Source organism: Solanum pennellii, chromosome 5, assembly GCF_001406875.1.
Source record: "Solanum pennellii chromosome 5, SPENNV200".
Classification (NCBI taxonomy): Eukaryota; Viridiplantae; Streptophyta; class Magnoliopsida; order Solanales; family Solanaceae; genus Solanum; species Solanum pennellii.
The window spans coordinates 37,329,048-37,340,539 of NC_028641.1; the positions used below are offsets into that span (position 1 = coordinate 37,329,048).

General features: G+C 29.7%; 1 long non-coding RNA gene across 1 annotated transcript; it reads right to left on the reverse strand.

Annotated features, from left to right (window-relative positions):
- Window positions 1–3,805: 3,805 nt before the first annotated feature.
- LOC114077343 lies at window positions 3,806–10,808 on the reverse strand. Its single transcript, XR_003578601.1, has 2 exons — window positions 10,267–10,808; window positions 3,806–4,142 (listed from the first exon to the last, which is right to left on the reverse strand). It is a non-coding gene; the product is annotated as an uncharacterized LOC114077343 (long non-coding RNA).
- Window positions 10,809–11,492: the final 684 nt, after the last annotated feature.

The window sequence follows — 11,492 nt, forward strand, 5'->3', positions numbered from 1 at the left end:
GGAAGGGGGGGGGTTCTGATAAGGGTTTCGGGGTAAGGGTGGAGTAAAAAATGAATTTCTTAAAATTTGAAATATTTTTCAAAAAAGAAAATTTTAAGAAAAAGTTTTTGTGGCCCGGGGGTGGGGGGGGTGGGATGGGTTAAAAAAACTAAATTAAATTTATTTTAAAAACTTTTGGGGTTGGTTCGGAAAATGTTTTCCTTACTATTCTAAGAGAAGTCATTTTCTGTAAATTTAAGGAAAATAAATCGATTTAAGAGATTCAAGCAAACCAAACACGAAAGAAAATAGATGCATAAATATATATACAACAATATAATCGAAAAACATTTGAATACCAAAACATGATCTCTGTTGAATTAATCTTCTCTCTTGTTGAGAATATAATTATAAGAAAATAGAAGTATGTTTTCTCTAAAACCTTCCATTTTTAAAATAAGATAGTCACATAGTTTAACATGATATTTAAAGTAAATAGAGATTTTGAAATTAAAAAATCTTACTGACACTCTCATTACAACAATTCCTCATTATTTAATGGATTAATTACTTGGGTGAATCCCTTTTAAAAAATAATTACTTAATTTAAGTATACTCTTTAAATATTACCATTTATAGAAACACATATCATTATTATGTATATATTTAATTTATGTTTCTCTCTCGACTCTTTCTCCTTTTTTATGCTCTCCGTGCAAGGTATTATTAATATTTTAAAGTTACAATTGAATGATCCACAGTCTTTAACCACAAATACCATTCTTTTTTTATATAGTTAAAACAGGACCAAAGGTCCACTTTATTTTAAATGGAAACAGAGATCCCAAGCCTACAAACTAAGAAACATAAAAACGCAAAGACCACAAATTCAATTAGTTATGCCTCTAAAGGGAGAAGAAAATCTTGAGCTCATTTTTTCTTTATCTGTCCCTAAAAATTAAGTTATCAACCATTATAACGGTATTTAGCTTGTTGATCCTTCAATATCTAATGTGGTACAAGAAATAATGTGGATCAAAATAAACGTTAACAAATTTGTAGCTCTTATAAAAAAAATTAGCCCTTAAAAGTTACTATGTATGTTGTTTTTTAAAATTATATTAATTGGAATGATGTCTACAATATGCATTAAAAATATATTATATATGTATTACATATTATTTGGGTTGGGATCACTAAAACGAGAGTGAAGCCTGCAAGATGTATTATAAATATATTGTTAACGAATAAAACATATATTATACATGTCTTATAAATTAAAGTAAATCAACATGACTAGATTATTCATGTATTTTTTCTACGCATCACCAATTAACTACAAAATGAATTTAACTTGAATTAAAAATGTATTTCACACATTAAAGTTGAATTAAAAGATAAATAAACATGAATGCAAAATGTAGCAAACCAAAGAGGAGTCAATGATTCGTAAACTAAATAAAACTTGCATCAGTAATGAATTCAACATGTAATTTGATCGTAACAAATGAAAAAACATGATAAACTATCAACTGAATTAAATTTGAATTTAAAGTGTATTACACACATATTAAAGTTGAATTAGAATTGAATTAAACATGAATGCAAAATATAGTATACGAAAAAGCATTTTGTAACCTGTAAGCTGAATAAAACTTGTGTCGATAATGAATTAAACAAGTAATTCAATCGTAACAAATTAATCAATAAACTGCAAACTGAATTAACTTATATTAAAAGTGTATTACACAAATATTAAATTTGAATCAGAAGAGAGAACTAAACATGAATAAAAAATTTTAACCGACGAAAGACCAAACAATGATCTATAGAGTGAACTAAACTTATATCAATAATGAATTAAACAAGTAATCTAATTGTAACAAATTATAAATACAAAATTATCTAAAATTGCATTAAAATGTATAACACAATATTAAAATTGAACTAAAAGAGAAAATTAAGAATAAATGGAAAACGTAACTAACAAAAGACATGATAAATTGAATTAAACTTGTATTATTCTTGAATAAAATATGTATTATATGTGTCTTATAAATTATTTTGGTTTGTATCACTAAGAACATGAGTGATGTTTGCAAGATGTATTAAAAATTTAATGTGCATGTATTGTAAATGTATCATAGGTGTGTTACCAATTATAAACTTAACCAAACTTTCTTAAAATTGAGATATAGACTCCTCACGATATTTTCAATTATTGTAGGAACAACCTATCCAAACTAATCACAAATTGTAAAATTCAAATAATGAATTTAAAAATTTATACTGATTATCAATGGTGAACTCTTGTTGCTGTAATTTTAGAGATTTCAAATTTTTACTTGAGAACATGATTTTATACAAATTTTTAGTTTTTATGTTCCACTTCTCATCATATTTCTGGTAAAATTAGTGAAATATGAGCAAAAATTAATATAAGTACAGTTAGTTAATGAAAATTCCAAAGAAAAAAAATTAAAAAAATGACAGAAAGAGACAAAGAAGAAAGAAGATGAATAAAGAAGGAAGACGAGGAAGCGAAGCGCGAAGAAAAACTGTACGACTCTTTCTATTCCAAAAAAATGCTATGTTAAGTTAAAAAAATTAAATTGTCATATATGGTAAATATTTTTTTAATTTAGCATATTTATGTGATTTACCCTTCTTTAATTCCTAGTAATTCGACTTGAAGCGATCTATCTATCTATCTATCTATAGCTATACTACCTTAAAAGCATGAACACCAAAACATAAATGTTAAATTACTATAATACTCCAAAATAAAAATAATCAATTCATTTTATTTATTAATTTAATAATATTAAAAGTAAATACCTTTTCAAATTAAAGGGTTGTAGATTTTTCAAAGGATTATGACTTTTTTGACGGGTTATGACTTTTTCGATGAGTTGTGTCTTTTCTGAAGGATTGTGATTCTTCTAAAGAGTTTTGACTTTTCCAAATGGTTGTGCTTTCCCGATGAGTTGTGACTTCTCCAAAAGGTTTTGACTTTTCCAATGAGAAATGACTTTTTCGAAAGGTTGTACATTTTCTGATAAGGCACAATTAGCACCTATTCATACTACTATTTATTAGCTATAAATAAAGGGTTTTCTCTCACTTTCAAACAAGGATTTTTTTATAAAAAGTTGTTAGTCTTCTTCTTCTTAAAAAATCTCAAAGGTTATTTGCAACAGTTGATTAAGTTAAAATTCAATGAAATTTGAGCTACCACATAAGAAAGAGACTAACAATTTGTAGCAAATCATTCATCAACACACTCATATTTTTTCTTACGATTATCATGAGCTAATAGTGATGAAAAGTTGTGGGAGAGACAATGATAATAAACAAATGTGAAAAAAGTCACATGATTGTGGTAATATATTTCTTTGTTTTTTCATTTTTTTTGCACTCAAACAAAGGAGTTTCTTTCTAATTTTACTAAAATAGCAGGCATCAACATAGTCCATTGAATTATTATTTTTGATGTTATACCACTATTTCAAAAATAGATTTACACTTTTACTTATAATATGATAATATAAGCATGATAATAATTAAATTATTTTTAATACATATGTAAGTAAAAATGAACGGAGAATGTAACGTGTTGGTGGGAAGATATTTCAATAAAATGGAACACTATGGTGAATGTGACATGAACAAATATTTTTCTCTTTTTTTCTTCATTGACTACACCTTGGGCGAGACTGACACTCGAAGACCATTGCTGACCTTGAGCGAACCCTTGATGTGGCTTACTCAACTCAGCGGAAGAATAAAGCATTAAGAAAAGATTTCAAATGCTAAAAAACTTAACTGACTCGAACTAAACTCATAATGTTTTAAAAATAAATATTTAACTTAGACAAAATGGCAACTCAAATCTAGACATAAGGCAAAAACAAGATAATGACGAATGAACTAACATTTGACTAACTATATGTGAAAATTCTAAAATTTAAGATGGATGTTGGGAAAGTACCCTCGATCATCCTAATAAATTAAATAATGAAAATAAATTAAAGCAATAAAAAGAGGTCCTCCGGAATGCAAGGAGTCTCTCCAACAGTCTAGAGTGCTCAACTGGATCAACGATGCGCTGGGGTGCCGATCCTCATTACCCCGCGTCTTCATCATAATACGATGCAGGTCAACTGAGATCATTATATTCAAAGTAAGAGTATGCGAGTTGGATTGCTAAAACAACTTAGGCTTGAAAGAGACTATGAAAGAAACACTTACCTTGACTCTTTTCAACTCATGGATACTCAATGGAACTCATTTCAATACAAAGCTATTTAAAGATAAGTGCAATATAAAGAAAATGGAAAAGTGTTTGAAGCATGATGTCAACTCATAACCATAATATCGTAAAAACATACCATGCTCCCTCTCAAAGTCTACTTGTGCAATGAATGAATAAAGTCTCATGCCCCAATTAATACTAAGCAGAACCCCTTGAGGAGCATGCAATTACTAATGTGGGAGTTTTTCTAACTGACAACCACCACTAAGAGCATCAGTGGTGATACAACATTTTTACCATCATGTTACCAGACTGTCCTATACTTTGCCATCATATATCACTACTTAATTTAGTGAATCCATTAGCTTAACTTATGTCATAATCTAAAAAGTATGACCTATTAATACTCATGATAGCTACAGGGTTTATGGAGACATGAGTTAATATGAACTCATATCCCCATGTTGGTGCTCAATATTGCTCCCAAAATATACTTAGCTCATATATTTTTTAAAAAACTTTTTTTTGATTTTAGATAATTACTCAAAACTTAGCTTATAAGCTCTCTTGGAATCAATGTTCCCTTTTCTTGTTCAAATGTGAAAACATTTGTAAACTCTTAGGGAATACTTAGTTTCCTTGTAACTTTTGATAAATGAACTCAACTCTTTACTTTTAGCTTTACTTGAAGCTTGAGCCTTAAAACTAAGTTAGAACGTTTGTTAAAGACTCTTGAAAACTTTAATAAGCTTTGCTTTGACTTGCTTTTTAACGTCTAGACTTGTCTCTTAACTTCCATGACTTTGATATTAAATTTCCTTGAATTGGATTATCAACACGAACTCATGTTTATGGATGATTTCATGACGTGTAGATGTATCTTAGAGTGTTAGAATCGACTAGAAAACGTAGGTACATCACTTAGGAACTAGTACGAAAAGGTGGGGGAAGAATGGAGAGAACTGGCGTCCTAGCGCTCTGAGAGGCGCGGGGAGCCAACCCTCTAATCTCAAAGAGGTTCCTCTGGCGCTCTGGCTGCCCCAACGTACCAAAGGCCAAAATTTAGAAGAACTTTTGTGGCACTCTGGCAGGCACGGTGCCCTAAGCCTTGCCCAGAAAACCTCCAACTTTTCTCCTTCGTTTTCATCTCTAAACTCTCTAAACTTTCATGGTTCTTTCCTCAAACGCTTAGGATCATTAGTACCCTCAACATACACTAGATTTAACTTAAAAATACACCCGAAAACATGAAAGAAATCATCAAGAAACTTTTTCAACACAACCATTAAAAACTCGACGAAATTTTCAATAATGTTCTTCAAGAATTCAATTTCTTAACATTCAAAGATATAAATTTGTTGAATTGAAGCATGATTGTGCGTGGGTGAACTAAAACCAATGCTATGTGATCTCACATACCTTGAAGGGGTCACCCCCGATGAATATCACTTGCAAATCTTGAACGTTCCTAGCGTTTTCTTGATTTCTCTCTTCTCTAAGCCCTAGCGTAAATTCTATTTTTTTCCTAAACTGAAAAAGTCTTGTTTTACCCCAATAAATTTCTAAATATAAAATAGGCAATTTAATCAAGAAAAAGACTTGTTTACCCTTCCATAATCCGGATTTGGACCTTCCTTAATCCAACGGTCCAACTTCCGAAAGACATAACTCACTCATACGATATCAAAATTGCGCAACCTCAGTGGTGTTGCAAATATCTTTCCACCCATATCTAAAAGTACCTCTAACTCATCCTGAGTTGGAAGTTATGGATGTTTGAAAATGACCAAAATTCACTTTCCTAACTTAGACAACTTTTCCAGATTTTTTTCGTTCTTTCCCAAAAATGATTATTTTAGCTTCTAAGCTTCTACCTAGCTATTCCGATTTTGCGAGATGTTACAACTATGTATTGTTCCATATGTTTTTTTCTTTTTTATATTTTTATTGAGTATGCAATTTTTTAATTATGAAATTCCTATTATGTTATGCTCATATTAATTCTACGAAAATGTTATGTCACAAGATATACACCTTGATATCTATATATATAAAAATAACACTTTAAATTTTATTCATCAATTAATTTTTATAATTAATAAAGGTACTAGATACTTTCATTAGACAATAACTATATGATATGTATGCGGCAGAAAAAAATTGAAAAGACTACAATTCTACTAAGAAAAGGTAGAAACTTAATTAAATGAAATATTTTCACAAAAGGTAATGTTCATATATTAAAATGGGAAAAGGGTCTGATATACCCCTCAACTTTGTCATTTAGAACTGATATACCCCTCGTTATAAAAGTGGCTCATATATACCCCTTCTTGTAGACAAATGGCTCACATATACCCTTTTCCTCTAACGGAAATGAAAAAAAAATAATTTTAATCTAAATTTTTATTATTTTTTTCTAAAAAATATAATCCCATATGAGTAAATTTAATCCTCGTCAAACATATTTTTTTTGACTTTTTTTTATTTCAATGACTAATTTATAATTATTATTTTGATAATCAAATTTATTTATGTTTCACTAATATTCTTGTAAAACTTATTGTAGATGACCAAATTTTTTCTTCGAATACGAAATTAAATTACAATACACAGAAAAAAATAATTTAAATTTTTTTTCTTTAAACTAAGGAATGAAAGAAAAAAAAAATAAGAATAAGAAACTCAAATAATTATAATAAAAGAAGTCAAAAAATAATTTATGTATGAAAAAAATTAAAATATACCTTGAACTTTGATAGAAGAATCATATATACGCCTAAATAATTTTTTAAAAAAAATTAGAAGTGACAAATATAAATTTAAAACTAATTTTTTAACTTCCGTTAAATGAAGGGCATATGTGAGCCATTTTGTAACGGTAGGGGTACATGTGAGCCTTTTGTATAACGGTAAGGGCATATATGAGGCACTTTTATAAGGAGGGGTATATCAGCTCCAAATGACAAAGTTGAGGGGTATATCAGACCCTTTTCCCTATTAAAATTAAATAATGCTACTAAAATGTACGTATATAACAAAGTGTTGGTCAAGCTAAATATTTGACATACACTCAAGCCTCTATTTATACATCAATAGTTATAACGGTTACGATCCGATTTCGAAAACTAAAAGGTTTGAAGCCGATTTCGTAACTTTGGCAAATTTTGTTAAGTTTTTTGAAAAAATAAGTAATTTTGGGAAGTCGCCACTTGATTTTTTAAGAAAAATCAAGAAAACCAATTAAAAAGGAGTTTCTGTAAGAAAACGTTTTAAATAAAACCTTTAATAAACTAGAGTCGGGTAAGGGTTCAATTAATTTTCTAAGGAAGAATTTAGGCATCTTAGAAAATCCGCAAACACGCGGTTTATCGACGGATTCAAAAGTTTGGCTTATTTTTCTGAAGAAAACTTAAGATTACTTGTAAAAAATCTTGTTTAAAACAACTAAATTCTTTTGACACTTATACACTCATCTTATTCCAAGTATGAAATAAGTCATGCTAGACTGTCAAAATAATAATTTTAACTTCACATTTTATCCGAAGTCAAGTTTTAGAGTTGAAAAATCAACACAATAACTTAAGCGTGGATTTGAAAGCTAAATACTAACTATGAAAGAATATTGAATAATTCTCAAGTTAGTCTTGAAGTTCAAATTGCTTAACTTAAAACTTTTATCCATATTTATTTTGAACCAATATGAATAATTCAAACTCCTAAACATGGATTAAGGAACCTTGTTTAACAACTATGAAAGGATATAGAAAATCCTTAAGTCATTCATACAAAGTCGTAAGTGAAATTGAAAGACAACTAATTTATTTTTAAGAAACTTAGCAATTTTATCCTATTTAAAAATTTGAACTAAATAGTTAGTTAAAATTTATAAAAATGGATTCAAAGCATTTCAATAACAATGAAAGAACATGAAAGGTTCTCAAGTTATTCTAATAAGCTTAAATTATCCAAAGTAAAAAATAAGTTTTGAAGACTTAAAGTAAACAAATAACGAAATAGAAGAGCCATTCGATAACCTCCAAAGGATTCATATAAGTTAATTAAAAGAAAAATCAACAGCCACAAAAATAACAAAGTAAATAAAGATAAACAATAAATAAGATAACTAAGAACTTTCTGCCAATAAATGGTCACTTCAAGGCTGAAAATAATGCCTTTTGCCACTTTGATTTTAGGCCCTTTGATCCAAAATGTTTTTTGTTCCTGTCGTGCTATTTTCAGGCTTTGTAAGTCTAAGGGCCGGTTTGGATGGACTTAATAAAAGCAGCTTTAAAAAAGTACTTTTGAAAGTGCTGAAACTTATTTTTAAAATAAGCAGTTATGCGTTTGGATAAAAGTGCTGAAGTTGCTACGCCAAACGTGAAAAGGGAAAAATGGAAGAAAGAGATGTTAGGGTTATGTGGGTAATTTGGAGATTGTATAAAAATATTAAGGGCAAAAAGATAAAAATGTGGTCAACTTAAAACAGCTTATAAGCTAAAAAAAAAAAAAGCACCCCTACCCCAGCTTTTAACTTTTGGCTTAAAATAAGTTTTTTTTAACTTAAAATAAGTTATTTTGAGTATTGCCAAACAGCTAAATAAGTCAAAAACCAGCTTTTAAGTCAGTTTAACCAGCTTTTAAGCTGAGCCAAACAGGCTCTTAAGCTTAAAACTCTTAATGACAAGTTTATCACTGCTGAAATTTCTGTTTAACAATCAAATACAATTATGTATCACTGCTGGGGGAGCAAACTGACATTAGTATGAATTAAATTAAAAACAACAGAGACTGCTAATTTAAACATGTTGAAGAAACCTATCAACCATTAACTCGAGGAAAGAAGGTAAACAAAACTAAAATTTGGAGGTGTCTGACTGAAATTTCAATCAGAACAATCTAAAGAAGTTGTAAAGCAATGCTTAAAGGTTTAAGATATCTTGAAACTAAACTAACAACGCCAGTTCACGATTCACTCATCAAAACAAAAGATTCTATGATAAATGCAATAACTACTTAAACGGGATAGTCAAACTCAGATTCAAATCAAGCTCAGCTTCATTGAAAGCGATTAAAAAAATTATAAATCAATCCTACTATGAATTAATAAGAGGATTTGAATCAGATAAAAGTCAATAAGAGGCAAGAACATGTTAACAACCTTCATGCTTATTAACCAAACTAATTTAAAGATAAAAAATATTGTCGAACCATGATCTATACAAGAGAGAATCAGCAGCTAATCCTAACACATAAATAGACTCAAGATTATTTCACATTCATCATTTGGACAGAAGCATCTTAATTTCATACAACCAACAAGATTTCACCTTAAAACAACAAATCAGCGGCTACCCAACTTAAATGAGAAGAAAATCAAACTAAAATACGTAATAAGAAACTGAAGCTTAAATGGATATGAGAAGCGAACTTAAACAGCCCACAAGTTCTAGAGATTCAAGCTTACAAATGCAATAATTCAAGAACAAGATTAGTTTTAAGCTAAATAAATACACAATTTTTCTTTAAAACCAAAACTAAAAGGATTCACTGAGGAAATTGACAATTACTGGACCGTACTCGAAACCATACCAAAACATGTTATTAGGAAATTTAAGATAGAACACATATCAATTATGAGGAAACTTGAGGAGAGCTACAGTATCATGCCATAGATGATAATATTAGAAAATGATTGAACATGTTGAAACAGTAGTTCTTAACACAGAAATCAAACTAACACATTTAACATCTTAAATGCATAAACACGAAATTGGATGCTTATCATTAAAGTAAAAATTGCAAGGACTAGAACTAAGATGAACATTAGTCTTCACGACCAATTCAGACGAGCAACACAAATAGAAACCAAAGAAGCTAGGAAGACTTATGACTATAACAATAAAACAGTTAGAACATGAGAAACATCATTAGCTATTCAAATATCAAAGCAACGTTTAAACAAAGCCAAGAACACGTAAATAGAAAACAAGCTGGGAATTGAACACAAGCAAAGCTTAGAAAAAATTTACATGGTTCTGGGCAGCGAACCAAACAACTAATTTGACGCAGACGATTCCACCTCTTCAACTCGAAGAGACAGTAAAATGTTTTAACAACTTTAAACTATGAAACCAAGAATTCCCAGAAAACTTTATGGTACTTTTTGCTTTCCGAGAATCATCCTTTTGAACAGTGAATGGGAAGGGTATTTATATGGGTTGAGAAAATTTGAAAATCACAGATTAAGGTCGATGTGGGACTGTGAGTAATTTGAAAATTCCAGAGGATAAGGCATGAGCTGGAAGTAGTACTAATTCCATGGGAAAATTGATGAGGGCCGCTTGATTTTGAGCTAAGGATGAGAGGCACACGAGATAGCAACACCTGGCTAAATCGATTACGATTCGCTTAAGAACGGATAAGGAGAGAGGAAGATCACGATGTGCTACTGCTCGCTAGACTCGGACGACTGGAGTTCGGGTCGATTTCTTGGTTTCACTGGCTTGTTCTTTTTGTTTGAGAGAAGAAGAAAAGCATTTGAGTTAAAGGGGAAAAGGTCCTTATATGAGGTGATTGGTCCAGTTAATTGGTCGTTTCTATTGATCCAAATGGGCCTTTGTTGAATGACCTGGTTCTTTTTCCACATTTTAAATTGAAAAAATCGGAATAAATTACGTATTTAATTAACTATTATGCTTCTTAACTTTAACAATGCAAAATAATCATTTAAATAACAATTTAAATTATTTTGAAATTACGAGAGTAGTTATGTACTCTATATTATCTTTCAAGGAAATAAAATGCGCACTTAGTGAAACTCTATTTTTAGTAAAAAAAAAAATTTAAAAATAAAAAATAATGAATATTTATTCAAAGTAGTAAATACATAAATCCATATATATATATATATGTATATATATATACACACACACACACACACACACCAATTTCCTTGAAAATGGTCTTGAAAGATTCGTAAATAATTATTTCAAATTGTTTGAAATTAAAGAAGCTTGAAAATTAACTAAATTGTGGGGGACCAAAATTGGGTGTCAACAACTGCCCTCATTTGACTTGGATTGATGAAAGAAATCCGAGTCAAATGAAATTGACATATCCAACATTGGCTAACCACATCTTAATCTTTCGGAAAAGAGTTTTTGGTGTGGATCTTAGGAATTATGGTTGAAACACGGGAGTGGGTTTCATACATATCTTAGGCTGTATGAGAATTCAGGCCATTTGTAGCTCGAAA